Here is a 21095-nt window from a genome sequence, read left to right on the forward strand (position 1 = left end):
CACAGCACAGATTACTTTTCACCTGAATTGGTTGTTGTTATTGTTGTTTTGATTATACTAAATTCAACTTCATCCAAGTGAAAACTTCGCACATGACAACCAATAATTTCTATTTTGCCAAGGCATTTGTCTTGACAGTGTTCCTCATGAGCTGCTGTTGCATAAAGTGAAGTATTCGGAAATAGAGGGAAGGTACTCCATTGGATCAGGAATTTTCTGTTAGGTAGACGACAACGTGTCAGTATTAACGAAACCGTATCTGACTGGGCATCAGTGCGCAGTGGCGTGCCATATGGAATCGTTCTGAGGCCTGTTTTGTTCGTTGCTGTTATAAACGATCTGCCAGAAGTAGTGTCAAGTGTGTGTTTTATGTATGCTGACGACACAAAAGTTTATAATACAGCTTAGGATGCGTCAAACAAAGTGCATCTGCAAGATGATCTTGATCGGGTAGTTGACTGGGCTGATACGTTGCAGCTGGATTTTAAAACTGACAAGTGCAAGGTGCTTCAACTCAACAGGAACAATGAACAGTAAGATTACGGTATGAGAAGACCTGGTTGCAACTAGAGAGTTTTGATTGAAAATTCTAGTGTGGAAACAGATTTAGGAGTTAATGTCGACAAGGAGCTGGAATTTTCTAAGCATATTGAAACCCAAGTTAATAATTACAATAAACTGCTTGGACCGAACAGACGCTCTTACGAGTTCCTAAATGCAAAAGCGAACAAATTGTTATTTGTCGCGGTCTTGCGCCCGAACCTAGAGTTTGGAAGCAATGTGTGGTTACCGATACTTGGAAAGGACAAAAATTTCGTCGAGAGTGTAAAAACGTGCAACAAGGATAATTCCAGGCTTGAGGGGCAAGTCTTATGAAGATAGATCAAAGGTTGTGATACTTCCAAGCCTCTGTAATCGAAGTCTGCATGGGGACCTCATTGAAGTATACATGAATAATAATGGTTTACACAAGGTCCCAGAAAGATTACTAGAGTTTTATACAAGGACCAACACCAGGGGCCACGGCTATAAGCTAAAAAAATGCAGTGCAATCCATTCGTGTGACAGCACTGCTTCTCGCTTTGAGTCACCGACATGCGGAACAACCTCCCTGATGATATTGTTGACGCTCCGAGTATAAACGTGTTCATGAATAAACTGGACAATGTTATGCAAAAGTGTGTGTTCAGTCTTGAAATGCCTGGCCACCTCCGGAACTAGTAACAGTCCAGTGATGATGTAACCCAACGTCTGTTGTAAAGATCTTGTCAAAAGGCCAGTTTTTTAGATCTGTGAACAAGTCACGTAAAGCACCGGAATCGGCCACAAGCCTAAACAGGCCTATTTCTTCAACGCCAAAGATGCTATGCCATGCTAAATGAAATGTGTATTTTATTCACATTCTTAGGCAATCAACGCATAAAGTACGCCTGCAAATCAACATGGCGTTCAACATTTTCAAACACGATATTCGAGGTAAGAATCACTATTTATTTGTGTTATATAACTGCATCAGGCGGTAAACAACACAGTTAATATGAAAATAAAGATAATAATCAGTTGCTGTTGATTTTTAAGGTCCGTAATAGGTTTGAAGAAGCAGTAAGTTTGTCTACTAACTCTCCACTAATTCTCACTAGTACTGCAATATTAGTTCATAGAAGTTGAGCATGAACATCAACATAAAAATGAAGGAACACCATAAATTTATGATGGCTGCATAATTTTTTGAATACATCAATAATCGCAATTAAATCTGCACAAACGGTGCATACGAGATAATACGCGACCGGTTATGTGCACGCATGTTAGAACGTGTACACTGTACACGTGTCTCTTTTTTATTAATATCACAGTTTGTAATGTCTGCTACTGGCCACGTAACTGGATAATTCAGTTACATCCAGTTATCATGCTGTCCGATCAATTATACAAATCTTGTCACATTATTTAATACTTTCTCCTTATTTTGCAACATTTTGTAATAAATAAATGTTAAGTATTTCGTCTACCTGAGTTCGTCACTCAATAATCATTTAGGCTGTCTAATTATCAATTATACAAATCTTGCTACATTATGCAATATTTTCGCCTTATTTTGCCACTTTTTCTTATAAACTATTATTAAGCATTTCGTCTACATGAGCTCGCCACTCAATATGGTCCAGAACACTTGAATGAAAATAGTTATTCACGTGTTCAGTAGCATTCAACGCTGCAAAATTCATACTATTGCAATATTCAAAGCACCCATGAATGTGAAAGATTATATTTCGGACCCAATCTAATGTCGCTTGCAACAGGGCAAAATTATCCCGGAAACTCTTCTGACAAACAACATATGTAAGACCAAAATTAGTAACCAACATGGAATCACTTGATTAAAAAAATGTTTCTACTAGTGCACTCTCAGAAATTAGAAAACAAATAACAGCTGAAGGTACAGTGAGCAAGTTCAATAAATTAGTAACCAACATGGGCTTATACTTAATTGAAAAATGTTTCTACGAGTGCACTCTCACTAATTAGAAAACAAATTAAAACTGAAAGTACTACGTACAGTGAGCAAGTTCATAAGTAAAATACTGTCCTTGATCTCAAAATCAATACGCGAGCTGGACTAAATTGAGTTTATCGGATCTATATCTTCCAAGAAGGACAGGTAGCTATATCATGAACTGTTCATGATCAATAATTAATAATTAATATCAATGAAATAAATAATGAAACGATCAATAAAATAATGATAAATTGTTGTTGATTGGGCAAAATGTAATGATCTCAGTCTAGTGCCATCACACACGTGTATTTACCTGTGAGGGTTTTGGTTAATATTTGTTGTAGCTCTATAGCGTTCCATTGTCTCCTGAAGTCATTAGCAATTTAACCAGCTTTTCTTTCATAATATCGTATCCTAAAGGATATTTTTAAAGAAAAGCTTATTTAATTTAATTTAATTTAGGCTAATTTAATAATTATAGCGTTCCATTGTCTCCTGAAGTCAGTATATTTCCGAAGAAAAGCTGGATTAGTCTTTAGACTTGACGCTGTGTATGTTGGGTTCAGATGTATAATATAATATAACAATATATTTAATAATAACACAGTCATACTGTTGAAGCGCGAGCAGCGATCTATACTTATATGCAGTGACATTCGAAATGTTGTTAGCATATTAAAAATGGATTCCGGCAACCTGATTTTCGATGTGGCAACGTCATTGAAAAATATTGTTCGGCTTATTGGAAAGAGTAACAAGAAAATCAACAATAAAACTTTTCTGGTATTGAATCAAATTTATTAAAGGGATCTAATTAGTACGTGGAAGAAGTTTCATGTGACAGTTAGCCTTTGAGTTCTTTACGTCTTTGCAGCATGGAACAAAGAAATTCGAATTTGGAGAAGAAATTTCTGAATTTGTAGTTTGTTTGAGAATCGTGAAAATTACTTTTCAATTCTCCCATATATACTCTCCGTCGTGTTTATTCCACGGGCACCTCGTGGATGGTCTTACACTTTTTTGTAGACTCGTTTTTTTTCGAAAAACACTTGCGAATTATTTTTTTCATGTATTTACTAGTTTTTAAATAAACCCTCATCAAGTCAGGGAATGTTCCAATAAACTGTGTCTAACAATGAATAATGAATTAGCAGTTAAAACTCAAACATCTTGCACCTAGAATGGCTGCGATATACTTTCTTTTTACTTAATTTCAAATTAGTTCGTTTTATACATATATATGTGGTTTTCTATAAGGATCCTTCATAAATTTATTTCGATTATGTTTTCACAGTATTACATGCTAGCCAGCACATTAGCTCTGGTTAAGTAAATCAGCTACACTCAATCAGGCCAAAGCTTTAATGAATGTCATTCAACAACCAAAAAATATGCAGATCATTACAATAAATTGTCAAAATTAGAAGAAAAACGTAATGCCATTAAATGTTATCTCACTGTACATTCACTGTTTTTAAACGGTTCGGAAACACGCGAATCAGTTACACTCAAAGCTTTAATGAATGTCATTAAACAACCACAAAATATGCAGATCATTACAAGAAATTTTCAAAATTAGAAGAAAAACGTAATGATATTAAATTTATCTCACTCTACATTCACTGTTTTTAAACGGTCCGGAAACACGCGAATCAGTTACACTCAAAGCTTTAATGAATGTCATTAAACAACCACAAAATATGCAGATCATTACAATAAATTTTCAAAATTAGAAGAAAAACGTAATGCCATTAAACGTTATCTCACTGTACATTCACTGTTTTTAAACGGTCCAGAAACACACGTGAATCAGTTACACTCAAAGCTTTAATGAATGTCATTAAACAACCAAAAAATATGCAGATCATTACAATAAATTTTCAAAATTAGAAGAAAAACGTAATGCCATTAAACGTTATCTCACTGTACGTTCACTGTTTTTAAACGGTCCAGAAACACACGTGTCGCGCTCAGCTCTATATAATTGAAGCTGACCTGCCGCTTACGCTGGGGGCGAGCAACTCAGAAAAATTAATGATAATTTTTCCAAATAGCGATTCACTTTGATCTTATGTGGGTCATCTTGAACCAAATTTGCCCGGAAATATTACGTGTCAGTGCTATCTATATGTAACACGTGTGTTACTTTTCAAATATTATGATCCATCCAATTTTCTTAGCGACGAAAGAAGTTTGCAGAAGTTAGGTAGCAAAGCAAAACTTCAGTACACTTACCAAGTAAATGTACTGAATATATTGACTAAATCTAAAGTTTTAGTAATACTGAGATATTTGGAGATATTCAGGAGGTTTGCAGAAGATAGGTGACAAAGCAAAACTTCAGTACACTTACCAAGTAAATGTACTGAATATATTGATTAAATCTAAAGTTTTAGTAATATTGAGATATTTGGAGATATCCAAAGCCACAAATTATGTAGCCGATGTAAGCCAAATGGATGAATTTCGTAATTTTCTCGAAGTCGAGGGCATTGCATCATACATTTCGGTGAGTCATACCAGTTACACCATTCCATCGTATTGCGTAGTAATGATATTGTTGTCAATACCTTGCATCATGTGACTAGTTTGTTGAGTCTCGTCATCAGCAATGAATGTTAACGACATTGCGTCACTATACGCGAAAATTTAAATTTGTGATCATCATTACGAATAAAACTTAACATCTCAACGGCAAAGAAGGGAACCACCACTTTCTGCGACCACCGCTTTCTGTGATTCTCTCTCATGACAACCATCCCGGAAAAATAGCATGCTCATGTAAATTTAAATCACTTTATCACTTTTCTACTAAGTATTTTTTTGGCAGATGCCCTTGTGAATATAAGTCATTCAATCACTATTCAGCACACTATTATTATTTATTTTTTTGCGGATGCCCGCGAAAACTTAAATCACTCAATACCTTTTCCACTCAGCATTTCTTAGGCAGATGCCCTTATAAATTTAAATTATTTAATCACTATTCAGCTCACTATCACATATTAGCCTTATTATTTTTTTGCAGATGCCCGTGAAAATTTAAATCACTTAATCACTTTTCTACTCAGTATTTTTTTGGCAGATGCCCTTGTAAATTTAAATAACTCACTTTTCACTCGCCGGATCGTCCGGCTTTTTCCTCTCTATTTTGCGGACGATCGATACCGCGTACACGTGTGGCTGCGACACGTGCAACTTTACGGAGGTGGAGGAAACGAGGGCAGCGTGGAAGAATGCATGAGAGGAGGCAGGAAGTGAGGGGAGAGGGTGCTGTATTAGAGGGAAGGAGAGAAGGTAAAGAGGGGATTGCGTCATATTTGTGAGTGTGTAATACAATACATGGATGATTACCCTGAGTAATAGAATTAACTGGCTGGTGTTTAGCGTGTGTAATGAATTGAAGTGATGTTTAGCCTGTGCAATTGAATAAACAAATGATTAATGGCCTGCGTAATATGATGCACTGCTGTTAAGCCTGCTGAGAGTGCCCTATGGATAGTAGTAGCCTTTATGAATGATCTTCGTAATTAATAATATCCGTTAGGAGTAAAATCCGTAATTAAAAATAACCCCCAGGAATAATATCCGTTGGGAATAATATTCATTAGGAATAATATACGTTAGGAATAACATCCGTTAGGAATAATATCCGTTGGAAATAATATTCGTTAGGAATAAAATCATTAATCAATAATATCAGTCAGGAATAATATATGTTAGGAATAACATCCGTTAGGAATAATATCCATTGGAATTATATACGTTAGGAATAAAATCCTTAATTAATAACATCCGTTAGGAATAATATCCGTTGGAATTATATACGTTAGAAATAATATCCGTTAACCAGCAAGGCATTCGATATCTGTTGGTATTGGTGGTAACGGTTATATGGTTGCAGATCTGAATAACTGAATACTAACCACCCAAAGCCATGAGTAAACACCATACATTATAAGGCATGAATAATATTCATTATATGAACTATTAAACTAAAACCCAGGAAAGAAGAGAGTAACGTAGAAAATATATTTAGAAGAAGTTGATGATTGTTCAAAAATTTATCTTTGGGGGGATTTAAATAATATTCATAAAATTAAAGAGAATAAAAGGGATCGAATGTTCAAAAATTGATGTTTAGCGTCAAAAATTTTACATGCTACAAATGATAAAACATAGATCGTTAGATTTCCCTCAAAAATTCATTTAAAAGTCCATCTAATGTGAGTTCTTATCTTTATACTATTTTTCTATCATTTCACTTATTAATATTGCTAGAGAAGTGTGCCGAGTTTTAATTAAGAGAACCATGGAAGAAACTGAATGGAATAAATTGTGAGCGACATGATTTAAATAAACCAGACAATAAATTATTGTTTAAAAGGTTTACTAAGTTTAAATAGAATCTTGGAACAAACTCAGTGAAAAGAGATGGTGAGCGACTTGATTTAAATTAGTCAGACAATAAACGACAGTTAAGAAGAGTTTACTAAGTAATAACCGAGTTTGAAAAAACTCAGCGATTAAGAGAGGGTGGGCGACTTGATTCATATTATTCACGTGATGGATTATTGTTGTATAAGTTTTCTAAGCCTTAATGGAATTTTGGAACAAACTGAGTGGGGAAGAGGAGGTAAGGGAATTTAAGAAACCTTACTAAGGCTTCGTCGCTCTTGACCTTATATATATATCGTCTTTCCACTGCAGTTTCAACTGGAGTAGCATTTTAGTCAAGAATTATGCAAGAAATTAAAAAAATTTCAATAATGGTCTTCGACTTGAGAAGTTAAAGTTATAAAATATTTTAAAAAATTGTCAATAAGCGCCAAAGAAATAGAGTTATACAACATAGAGTTATAAAATATTTAAAAATTTCAGTCAATAAGCGCCAAATAAATTTAGAAATAGCAACTCTAATCTTCAACCTTAAGTGAATAAAGTGATGAAATGTATGAAAATGTAAAAGTTGCGCATGCAAATTTCAGATACCGTTCAAATTAATTATTTTGTATTATAAACGGAAAATATTATATCATATCAGAAAATGCAGTGTCATATTAATAGGAAGTAATATTAATAGGAAGGCCTATTAATATGACATTTTTTTATCAAGCAGCTTTTCATGCATTTTCCCTGCAGATAAAAAGCAAAAACTGAGTGAAGTGCTAAAATTATTTATTACAGCGCAGGAAAAATGTCGTTCAGATAAGACGCTTTTTGCGGAGATATGCAGCCTAAAAAATAATCAATTATGATGTATGACATCATATTTATGATAGCTAAATTAAGAAAATCATACCAGAAATTCGAGAAGAAATCTCGAAAAATTTGAAGTAGTAATTATTTTGTCCACGTCTTCTAGATAAATCTTGTTTTTTAGCAAAAAACGTGTATTAATAAAAATTATTGTTCCGCTAAATCAATAATTTTAATTTCGACTGTATTCGTCAACACCTATTTTCTGAAGTATTTAATAAATAAAATTCAACAAATCAATAAAAATATTCGATAAATAAATGTTACTTATGTATATGTTATATTGAGGGTTTTATTACTTTTATATCTATTGGGTTTTCCAATATTAAGATGAGTTTTTTCATATCAATTTACTGTACTTATTCCAAAAACTCAAACAGTTGAATTCATATCAAGTTCATTTCTCAAGAACAAAATGTCTTGCAAGACTGAATAAATGAATAATTTCTCCGCATAAATCGATTGTCACGGGAATAGTTGGATTTTGCCAACTTTAGCATGAGCTATAGAAGCATTTAGCATGAGCTATAGAACCTCTACGCCTTCACACGTGATCCGCTTCACACTATTTTTACAACACTTCTCCTTAACTTCACTTCTTGTTGTTTGTTTGTCTGCTACAAATCTTATAGTCAATATTTAACACATTTCTACCTGTCCAATTGATCTGAAATTTTGCACACTTGCGTAAAGTTGGAGACAATGCATGAATCAATTGACAAAATAAATAATTTTGACCATTTAATTTTCTATAATATTGAAAGAGTAAAAATTATTTCGTAATATATGAAAATAAAATTAGAAATTCATTGTACATGTGTAACATTGGAGACACTGGATTCTTTATAAGTGTTGTCCTTAAAAAGTAATTTTTAAACGCATCTTATTAGATTATTATACCCATATATATTATAACCATTATTATACTTACCGAGGTTAAAAATGAATTTGTAGATTTTAACACGTAAACTTGATGTTTAAAGTAAATTTGAAAGACTATAAGACATAAAATTTGTATGAAGCAATTCCTGAAATCTCATCGCTCAATCAAAAAAAGTTGCGTAAAATTTCTTATTTTTCTAGGTAATGTGCAGGATATAGCCTATATATTAGTCATAACCAATTAAAATCTCATATGTTATAATTACGCAGCGTACGTGGTCTTCGTACATGCTATGTTCAGCACTGAAGCCCTATTAGCATTGTTCATTTACTTAAGTGATTTTTTTTAACTTTGTGTATTTATTTCTTCTTGAATAAATACGCACTGTTAAACCGAAATGAAAATATTATATGGATCTAACCGATCTAGAATGCATAGCATCGCAAAATCTAAAGAGTTCTACCTGCAAGTTCTGAAAACTCTACGGGTATTGTATCCAGATTTAATTTACTTCCTTGAGTTAAAAAATGCATCTTTTTGAGAGTTTAAATTTTTCATATAGACTCAAATCTCGGAAATTATTGCTAAAATTTTATTTATCAGCTAATCCACATTTTCTCTAGAATTCTAAAAATTACTAAGAAGTTTGTCATATACATAAACATTTCTCTTGATGTTTGCCTCTTTCATCAGATTTTCAGTATAAAATTCTTTTACATCTTTTTATCACTTTTACGAAAAATGGTCGGAGGGCACAGTCTTAATTGGGAGTCAGATATTTGTCCTTTCAAGTATTTAATGTTACTAACTAATTAATATTATATTATAGGTATTATAGGTATACGTACATATAAGTATTCAATATTACTAATTAATTATTAACTAGTAAAACGATGGTACTGTGGCAACTAATTACTTACTGTTTTCATTCGAACATGGTTGTCAAAAGCCCCGTCATAACCTAAAAGAAATCGAACAAATAAGTTTTAAAGTAAGTACATACAATGTTAAAAATATATAAATAAATAAAATAAAATCGTTTTAGGTTCACTCTGGACTAATAATATGCGCAGTACGACATCTTCGAACGCGTGTCTCCAGAGAGTGTGGTGATAGTGGCAGCGTTACTGATGGTAAGGTGAGAATAATAATAATAATTATAGTAATGATAATAATAAAAATAATAATAATAATATAATAATAACAATAATAATAATATAACAATAATAACAATAATAATAGTTTAGAATTCAAATGGTAGATGGACCAGCAGGCAAGAAGCTTCTTATTCATTGACGAGCAGCTAGTCACAGAGAAGAATAAATGAGTCATATTATCCAAATAGAGAAAGACTTTCAGTACGTAACACACACACTCCATATTTTTCCGGGCCAATATGCCATGCTCGTGGATAAAAATTGCATCACTATTTGCTATTCATTTGCTAAAGTCTTATTCATTTCTCTGCATGTATATTTATTGCGCATGACAGTTGACTTAGCTCTCCCTTGTTCATGCATGAGTTCGGTATTAGAATGAAAATTTAAGCAACTAGTACCTTTAATTCAACGTGTCTACAATGTCGATGAATTGTGGCCTGGTATAAATCTCACCTGGAAAGCTTCTTGATAGTATTTTTTTAATATATCGCTTCGACTTTTTATTAATAGTCAGTTGCATCATTAGGCTTATTTAATGGGGAACCTAAAATATTCTTAAGCCCCAGGAAATTATTTTATCTTCATTTATTAGAATTGTCTTTGTAATTTTTTCAATAAAAATTCGTCAATTTCAATAAAATGTTGTCTGAATATAAGTTCAAATGAATAATCACACAAATATATTTTTTAAGCAATCATTTTAATCATACAACTATTTGTTATAACATTTTCATAAACCTCCCTTAAATTTTGTTGACGCTCTGATTAGAGTGATTGAGATTGAGGACATTTCTTCGTACTTGTGGTGATCGAGATATGAAAAAAATCAATAGCCTTGTGGCTTTCAAATTTCATTTATTATAAATACCGTCTACCAAATATATTTTCAACAGAAAATTGGACGCAATAATTACGCTTTCAAATTACATGACGAACTCAATCATTAAATTTTCTAAATACAATGATTGACAAACAGCATCATTTTATAAAGCTACTTATAGAGCTTATGAAAAATTCATCAAAAAATAGATGAAACAGATATATGAGAGCACGAACTCTAAGCTAAATATGACGAATCACAAATTATCGAATTTATACAACACAATAATATACAAAATGCAATCAAACCAATCAGCGACAATATAAAACCCAGGAATGTACAAGATACAATCAAGCCAATTATCAAAAATATTTAAACCAAAAATATACAAGACAATATACAACCCAATAATATACATGACAATTTACAACCCATTAATAAACATGATACAATCAAACAAATTGTCGACAATCTTCATAACAAAACGAGCGCTTACCAGCAGTTAACACGTTGCGGGGCATGGAGCTGTAAATTAAAGCTACCTCAATACCATGTCAACCAGAGTCGTTACTTTAAACAAACGCTCACTGAATTTAGTTGTTAAATCAATGATCCGTTTGCCCCGGAACCAATCGTGACATTAATTAATATAATATTCCAGCACTGGATTCGTGTCGAACATTCTCGTCTCTGTTGAGGCAACGCGTGAAGACTCAACGATTTTCTTGATCAATCAATGATCCGTTTGCCCTGGAACTAATCATGACTTTAATTAATATAATATTCCAGCACTGGATTCGTGTCGAACATTCTTGACACTGTTGAGACAACGCGTGGAGACTCAACGATTTTCTTGATCAATCAATGATCCGTTTGCCCCCGAAACCAATCGTGACTTTAATTAATATAATATTCCAGCACTGGATTCGTGTCGAACATTCTCGTTTCTGTTGAGGCAACGCGTGAAAACTCAAGGATTTTCTTGATTAATCAATGATCCGTTTGCCCCGGACCTAATCGTGACTTTAATTAATATAATATTCCAGCACTGGATTCGTGTCGAACATTCTCGTCTCTGTTGATTCGTCAACCCAGAATTATTATCAATGAAATACTGATAGTTGTATCTATCAAATTTATTTATTGTGACTTAAATTATTATTACTAATGAATTCAGTACTAATAATTAACTGTCAATCAGTACATCTGTACAACTTATTTATTTTCCAAAACGTACACTTCTTGGATGCATGAGTAATGAATAATTGTATTGCTTATCCATAAATTCAAATATTTTGTACCCATAATACTAAGTTATGCAACATTATACCAAAATATTTTATATAGAATTATTTAGTCCTACTTCAAAATAAATTACGCTTGGCTTTTTCTCAAAAATTCATTTTTTGTTTAATTTTTTCAAAGTAATCATGCAACCTGTAACAATTTTTACACTATTTTGCTCCTACTGTTCTGTTCCAAACTTATTACAAGTCATTAATTTAGTAGCTTCACATTTTATAACCTTTCTATCATTGCGTTGTGATTCGTGGTCGTTTGTATGTCTGTATGTTCTATTCAATCAATAACACCTGTGTTACAATGGGCCAATTTTTATTCAGGTGTTTTTTGATATGAATTACCCCCACCTTTACAAAAAATAAACTTATTTTAACTAAAATTGATTTTATTTAGATCTGTCATTAAAAATTTTTACAATTCAACAACAATGATCAGTATTTTGTTCAGAATTAATCAATTCATTATTGATAATAGTTTCTAATGTTACTGAATCATTAAAAATTAATTTTCATGACTTTGAAAATGTAAAAGATGAAATATTTAATTACTTATCTTTCTTTAGAACAATTTTTTCGACACTTGCATACATATATTTTATTTTTAAGTAGTTTTATTGATTAAATTATTGAATAGTACGTCATTTAATGCTAATTCAGACTAATTTACAATTTATTTGAATGTTTTTCCCATTAAGAATGTAGTACTATAATGAGGTTACCATATATTTCAAGCAGCTCTAAATCCTAGAAGATTTTCTAGATCAAAATTGCCCGAACTAGGGAACATCTTCGATGAATCTTGCTCTGCACACGAGTACTCGTTTCCTCCTAAGATTCCCACGCAGTTCCTATCGCTCTGGAATTACGTAACACGTATTTTTGTTGCACAAGTCGATCCGTTTGCTCCGAGCCTGTGACAAAAAGGCTCGGTATTGCGCAGGTTCGAGCTGATCCGTTTGCACCGGTTTGGTTAGTGAAAAACTGCCTCGTGTAACGTTCAACTGCATGTATATGAAATAAACTTCTGCAATAATATCGAAGTGAAATGATTTCTTTACAACGCCTTGCACGAAGAATTGCATAAAATATTTAATTATGATGGCCCTGGCTACGCGTGTTTTTAAGTTCATGCATGTCGCCCTGCCATTACAGTTTAAAGTTTAAAATATAAGTATAAGTTGAGTTTGCGTTGAGAATAAAATGTTTTAACCACTCTAACCAATACGCTAGTAAGAATGAAGAACCTTAACCTACGCTTAAATTATTGTTTTAAATATAGGATGTTACGTAACCAAACATACGGGATCAATTTAACTAATGATAACAAAACTAATTCATGAAAAATAAAGGTTTATTAAAATTCCTTTTGTAATAATCGGTACAACTAAATAAAATAAAAATTAAGTAATTCATAACTAAAAATGCTATATTACTGAAGTCACTATCAAAAACAAATGTATGTAACATAGAATTTAGTTTTTAATAGCTTTTTCAGTAATATTTAAAGTGACAACAAATTATTAACATTAGTAATATTCTTTAGCAATATTCAAACAAATCATAACTCTCGATTTTCGTTTCGGGTGTCCGATGTCGTTGTCGCTCAAATGACCGATACGTTATTGACGAATCAACTGGTAAATGATTTTATTAAGTAATCAAAAATTCTGATGATATACTGCATCATTATTCCGAAGGCTGAATTATTTGATTATAATTTAAATTCGAAGCGATAATACAAAATTAAAACACAACAACGAATGAAAACAAACAAATGAAAACACAACAAATGAAATGAAACAAACAAAAGGAAAAATAACAAATGAAAACGCAACAATAATACAAAATGAAAACACACAATTATTGTAATTCAGAAAACGGGTCCATCCTGTCTGCGGATTCTACACCTAGCATTCAACAAGTTCATGATTAAATAATTGTTGCCAGAACTTCCATAACTTGTTTATAAATTGATTAATTATCGATTAATATAAAATACATCATTCATATTTATATTATATTTTTTATATATATTTAACGACGATTTGATGAACACATGTCGTATGACGAGCAGCTGCTCGTCTGAGTTGTATTTTCGGATTACAATCATTTCTTAAGCAATTACAAAGAAACATTAAGATTGTATTACAACGATAAAAAATCACACATTGTATTATATCGATCAAATTATATAGATTGTATTACAGCAAATAAATATTGCAGATTGCATTATGTCGATCGAAAAGCTCAGTTTAACATGTACTAAATCAATCCAATATTGCAGATTGTATTGCATTGATTAATGAAATTCGAAATCCATTTGCTTTACGAAAAAATATTTTAAACTAATAACACTATTGATTTTAATTTTCTATTTTGAAATTGATTCATATTTCATTAACTTTTATGGAATCATGGTGAGAGTACAAACTCGTAAAAAAATTATGATTTAAATTATAAAATTTTTCATAATCATTTCATGACATCAGTTTTTAGTGACGGTTCTATTTGAACATTTACGTTTACATACCAATATATTCATGTTAAATAAATAATATATCTGCACGCAGACGATTTAGTTTATCATTACTTGCAGAATAAAATAAATTGGATTTTTCCCATTAAAAATAACGAAATTAATCATAAATTAAACTACTATGAATTTTTCGTGAAGAAGTCAGAAATTCCCTAACCCGGAAGATTGAAATTCACACGCTAGGAGTTTTTATAAAAATTAATGATGAAAAATTATTAGCAAGACAGTGAAACCATTTCTCCATGTTTCCACAGGACACGATCTGTGTAACATTTAAGTAAGTACCGTCCGCTGAATTATGTTTGTTTCTTTGTTTTAATGATTCCATCACACTGAATAGTAATTTTTCAATTAAAAATAACCACTGAATTCATGTGATTAGTTACATTTTATAAATACTGTGTTTTGAAATAAACTTATGACTTTCACGAAATGTTTATGTAAGGTAGCCATTAAGTCAAAATATGTACTGAAAATATGACAAATCTATTATTAAACTTTAAAATAGTGTATTCACTCCACATTTATTGATGCAAGGCCATGTTCAATATTCCGGCTGTTGAAACATCTTTACCACATTGGCATGGCTAGTCATATCTTAGGTCATATTCCGCCCTTTATACAACACTTCTTTTTAACTTCACTTCTTGTTTGTCTGTTCGTCTGTCTGCTACAAATATTGTAATCGAAATTTAACACACTTCTACTTATCCTATCGATCTGAAATTTTGCACACTTGTGTAAAGTTGGAGACAATGCATGAATCAAATGTCAAAATAAAAGATTTTAAAAATTAAAAAAAAATTCTTCAATATTAAGAAAATTGAACAAATAATTTTGTCAGCTACAAATCTTATAACTGATATTTGACACACTTTTACCTGTCTAATTGATCTGAAATTTTGCACACTTGTGCAAAGTCAGAAGCAATGCATGAATCAATTAATAGAATAAATAATTTTGAGACAAATTTATATATTAAAAAAAATTATATATTAAAAAGTTGAAAAATTAATTTTTTAATATTCGAAAATTAAATGAGAAATTCATTGTACATCTGTAAGATTGGAGACACTGGATTCTTTTGAAGTGTTGTCTTTAAAAAGTAATTTTTAAACGTATATTATTACAACACTTCTTATTACAACACTTCTCTTTAACTTCACTTCTTGTTTGTCTGTCTGCTACAAATCTTGTAATCGAAATTTAATACACTTCTACTTATCCTATCGATCTGAAATTTTGCACACTTGTGTAAAGTTGGAGACAATGCATGAATCAAATGTCAAAATAAAAGATTTTAAAAAAAATGAGAAATTCATTGTACATCTTTAACATTGGAGACACTGGATTCTTTAGAAGTGTTGTCTTTAAAAAGTAATTTTTAAACGTATATTATTTATTACCTTTTAAAAATTGCTTTTTTCAACGGTTTATCTTAGGTCATGTTCCACCCATTTTTATTACCTATTAAATACTGTTTTTTTTTTGGCAGTTTGCTGATTATTTATTTCTGATGTAATAATATACATTCTTGGTTATTTCTTCTCAGGTGAATGTTAATTACTGAATGGGAGCTGAAGATGCCTGTTCCTTTTTTACAACACTTCTCTTTAACTCCACTTCTTGTCTGTTTGTCTGTCTGCTACAAATCTTATAATCAATTTATAACACACTTCTACTTCTCCAATCGATCTGGAATTTTGCACACTTGCGTATAGTTGGAGGCAATGCATAAATAATTTTAGAAAGAATAAAAAAATTTTTCAATATTAAATAAATTGAAAAAATAATTTTGTCTGCTACAAATCTTATAATTGATATTTAACACACTTCTACCCGTCCAATCTATCTGAAATTTTGCAGACTTGTGTAAAGTCGAAGACAATGCATAAATCTATTGACAAACTAAATAATTTTGAAATTTTAATTTCTTTTGAGTAAAATTAAAAATTAAAATTAGAAATTTATTGTAAATGTTTTACATTGGAGACACCGGATTTTTTAGAAGTGTTGTCTTTAAAAAGTAATTTTTAAACGTTTATTATTTATCTTTGTTATATGGTTCAAGAAAAATTTGATTGAGTGAAGCGCGCAAAGCTGTATAAGCCAAGCGTCATCATTACTAAGTAAAAATAACATTTATTATGGATCACATCGAATAATTTCAGGGCTGATTTTTTAAAATACTATTTATATTTTACTATTTTTTAAACACATGCTCTTTGCAGTCCTCAAGCCAAATGAATTTAAAATGTGTGACCTCGAAGAAATCCGTTTGCCCCGCAGCAACACCAGATCATAGCGTGATACGTTAATAAAAGTTCTATTGACCGTGCACTCAGATTATTTATACGCAACAATAATACAAAATGAAAACACACAATTATTGAAATTCAGAAAACGGGTCCATCCTGTCTGCGGATTCTACACCTAGCATTCAACAAGTTCATGATTAAATAATTATTGCCAGAACTTTCTTAACTTGTTTATAAGTTAGTTAATTATCGATTAATGTAAAATAAATAATTCGTATTTATATTATATTTTATATATAATTTTAATCACGATTTGATCCACACATATCGTATGGTGAGCAGCTGCTTGTCTGAGTTAATAATTAATTGTATTATATTGATCAAAATATGTAGATTGTATTACATCAAAGAAATATTGTAGATTGCATTATATCGATCAAAAAGTACAGTTTAAAATATACTAAATCGATCTAAAATTACAGATTGTATGGCATTGACTAATGAAATTCATAATCCATTTGCTTTGTGAAAACCAATTTTCAAAATAATATTACTGTTGACTTGAATTTCTTGTTTTGAAATTGATTACTATATAAGAAAATGTCATGAAATTATGGCGACAGTGCAAACTCGTCAAAAAATTACAATTGAACTGTAAAAATTTTCAGAATGTTTTCATGACATCAGTTTGTAGTGACTGTTCTGTTTGAACATTTACATTTAAATACAATATATTTATGTTAAATATATCATATATCTGCACGCAAACGATTTAGTTTGTCTTGACCGGCACAAAAATATAAATTTGCTTATTCCCATTAAATATAATGAAATTAATCATAAATTAAGCTACAATGAATTTTTCGTGAAGAAGTCAGAAATTCCCTAGGCCGGAAAATTGAAATTTGAACACTAGGAACTTGGAAAACTGAACTTTGAAAATATAATGAGATTTGAAAAAATTTATTTCGAATTTTTTTAAAAATTTGAAATAATTTTTAAAAAAATTAACGACGGAAAAGTGATTAGCAGGCCAGGCGTCCAACTTAATTGACACTGGTAAAGCGCTGCAATAAATTAAAAGTACAATATTTATAATAATTATACAAATTATTATTTTTTTAAAACTATTTCTTCGTGTTTTTCTGGAAACGAACTATGTAATGGTTAAGTAAGTACCATACACAGAGTTATGAATGGTTCTTCGTTTTAATGATTCCAAAAGTATAATGAATTTTTCAATCATAAAATAACCACTGAATTCATGTGCTTAGTTAAATGTTATAAATACTGTGTTTTGCAATCTACTTAAGACGCTCACGAAAGGTTTGTGTAAGGTAGCCATTAAGTTAAATTATGTACGGAAATTTTGATACAAATCCATCATTATATTTTTATAATAATATATTCACATCACATTTATTGATGCAGAACCATATATAATATTCCAGCTGTTGAAACATCTTTAACACATTGGCGTGGCTATATGTTATATAATAGGTCGTATTCCATTTTTTTACTTATTCCACCCGTTATTATAACTATTGTATTTTCAACGTGGTCCTGCTCATTTACTTCTTATGAAATAAAATATACATTCTTGGTTATTTCATCTCAAGTGAATGTTTAATTACGGAACGGAAGCTGAAGATGTCTGTTCCTTTCTATCTTGTTATTTGGTCCAAGAAAAAGTTAATTGGGCTCGGCTCGCGAAGCTGTATAAAGCCAACGTTATCATTACTAAATAAAAATCACATTTGTTATGGATCACATCGAATAATTTCAGGGTTGATTTTTTAAAATGCTAATTTATATTTTACTATTTTTAAACACATGCTCTTTGTCAGTCCTCAAGCCAAATGAATTTAAAATGTATGACCTCGAAGAAATCCGTTTGCCCCGTAGCAACACCAGATCATAGCGTGATACGTTAATAAAAGTTCTATTGACCGTGCACTCAGATTATTTATTCATGCAATGCAGCGACATGAAATGGAGAAGTCTTCATTGTACACTTTGCTACATCGGTGTGGAGAATCAATAAGATTAGGAATTTTGTACGTCTGCATGCTAGTTATACAGAGTGACATCTTCCTACTTATGAGTCATGTGTGTGACATTCGATTTCTAAATAATTCAGCAATCAAGTGAGAGGATAAATTACCCTTTTGAACAATTTTACGCGTTCTTTATACCTTGACAATAAAAAATTCTGATTGCGTAACATCTCTTTAGAGAGATCTTTATATTCATAATATAGCATATCTTTATATTCATAATTTTAAGTTGGCCTTGACTCAATTACAGGCCGCGCATCTGATAATTTCCAGCAATTGAAAAAATGTTAGGTTGTGCTCGGCACATGGATTGTATTAATGTCAAGTGTGTGATACTTAACACATGATAGTTCAGTGCTGTTCCGAATTTGAATTTTTTATTCAATAAACGTCGATAAATTTGATCATATGTGTTCAAATTTTGTTCCACTATCGTATTAGGTAATTTCAACCTCCCACCAAAAATAAATACAACGTTCTGACTTGATTTATCATGAAGTGAGCGAAAAATCTTCAAATTCATGAATTGGGAATTGTAATTTTCCGGACTGCTATCAGGTTGATGGCAATCTACAAGATTGAATGAAGTTACAGATTGACTAGAGTTAACCCACGCATTATGCAATGACTGTTTTAATGCGGGAAACTAGCGACAAACGCATCAAAAACTCAATAAAAAAATGCGTGAAGACCACAGATAAATTAATGCATATCGAGACCCCACCATGGAACAAGTGAATCAAGAACCAAGCCAGGAACTGATGCATAACGGCCCAAATACGGAACTAACACATCAAGACCATAATTAGGTGTGAATGCTAAAAGACCTCATTAGTGAATTAATGCATCAAGGCTTCACTAGGGAATTAATTCATCAAGACTCCAGAATGAGATTAATGTATCGTTTAGCTGTGAATGCCAATGAGAGAAAAGTACACCAAATTCTTCAGTGAGGAAGACTCCATCACGTCGATGTGGTGAAGCTATTAAATAATCAATCCCAGCTACAGCTGCTAGAGCGTATAGCAGAAGCTTGGCTGTTAGAAAAAACGGTGAAAAAACGGTCCCACTGGCGTTCTAGTGGCCGGTCGCCCCGTGAAAATAAACTGTTCCGCCGTTTTATCATATGTTTTACGGATTTCTAGTGTTAAACTAGAATAAAAACGGCGACACGGTGTTTCTTTTCACGTGCCGACCGGCCACTGAAACGCTGGTAATACCGTTAACGGTAATTTTTCTAACAGTGTTGGCTCAAGTCACGAATGTATGGACTGTAGAAGAACACGAATTGCTTTGGCCGATTAAGAAATATAAATCCGACAATTATTATAAATAATTAAAATTACTTAGGATTATTAACAACAATTATTAATATTAATAACTAAAATTATTACCCCACTTCCCTTAGAAGTCAAGCCAGTCAAATTAACAGAATGGACTCGCTCAAGACTGAAAAAAACACCAAATAAGCGTTTCCAAGACTTGAAATTGAGATAAAATCGAACATTTAGTGTAACCCACACGCTATAGTGTGAAACTATTCTTAGTTCGGCAAAAAAAAAAACAAGCAACAAAAACATTTTGTATGAACAAAAAAATCATTATTTTCATAATAACTCACTTAATGTCAGGCAAAAATTATAATGTAATATATGCTCTTCGATTTGCTCTCTAATGTAATATATGCCACTCGATTTGCTCTCTAATGTAATATATGCTACTCGATTTGCTCTCTAATTTAATATATGCTACTCGATTTGCTCTCTAATTTAATATATGCTACTCAATTTGCTCTCTAATGTAATATATGCTACTCAATTTGCTCTCTAATGTAATATATGCTACTCAATTTGCTCTCTAATGTAATATATGCTACTCGATTTGCTCTCTAATCAGGCTACTGAAAGTTAGATCATGGAATCACAAGACGAAAATACCAAATGTGAATTTATCATCAAGTTAACGTAGATATTCGTGTAATATATGCATCATAATGATCATGATGATATAATACAGTGAAAATAAGATGACATATACAATTGAAAAGTACATATTAAATATAGGAACATTGTCCTTAAGTTTCTGTAGGTGATATCTACTGTTGCATCAAAATAATATTATACACAGAAAACAAATTTATTCAGATAGAATTCTAGAGAAATAAAGGAATTTTTTCTTCAAAAATTGCTTGAGTGATGTCCACTAATGTACGAAAAATATATTGCACACAAAAAGAAATTATTATGAAACATCGGTAGATGTTGCTGTGGGGAACCCTCCAATATATACTGAATACGACAGCTAGACTGGACATTGAGCTG

Source organism: Hyalella azteca, unplaced genomic scaffold, assembly GCF_000764305.2.
Source record: "Hyalella azteca isolate HAZT.00-mixed unplaced genomic scaffold, Hazt_2.0.2 contig11629, whole genome shotgun sequence".
Lineage (NCBI taxonomy): Eukaryota > Metazoa > Arthropoda > Malacostraca > Amphipoda > Hyalellidae > Hyalella > Hyalella azteca.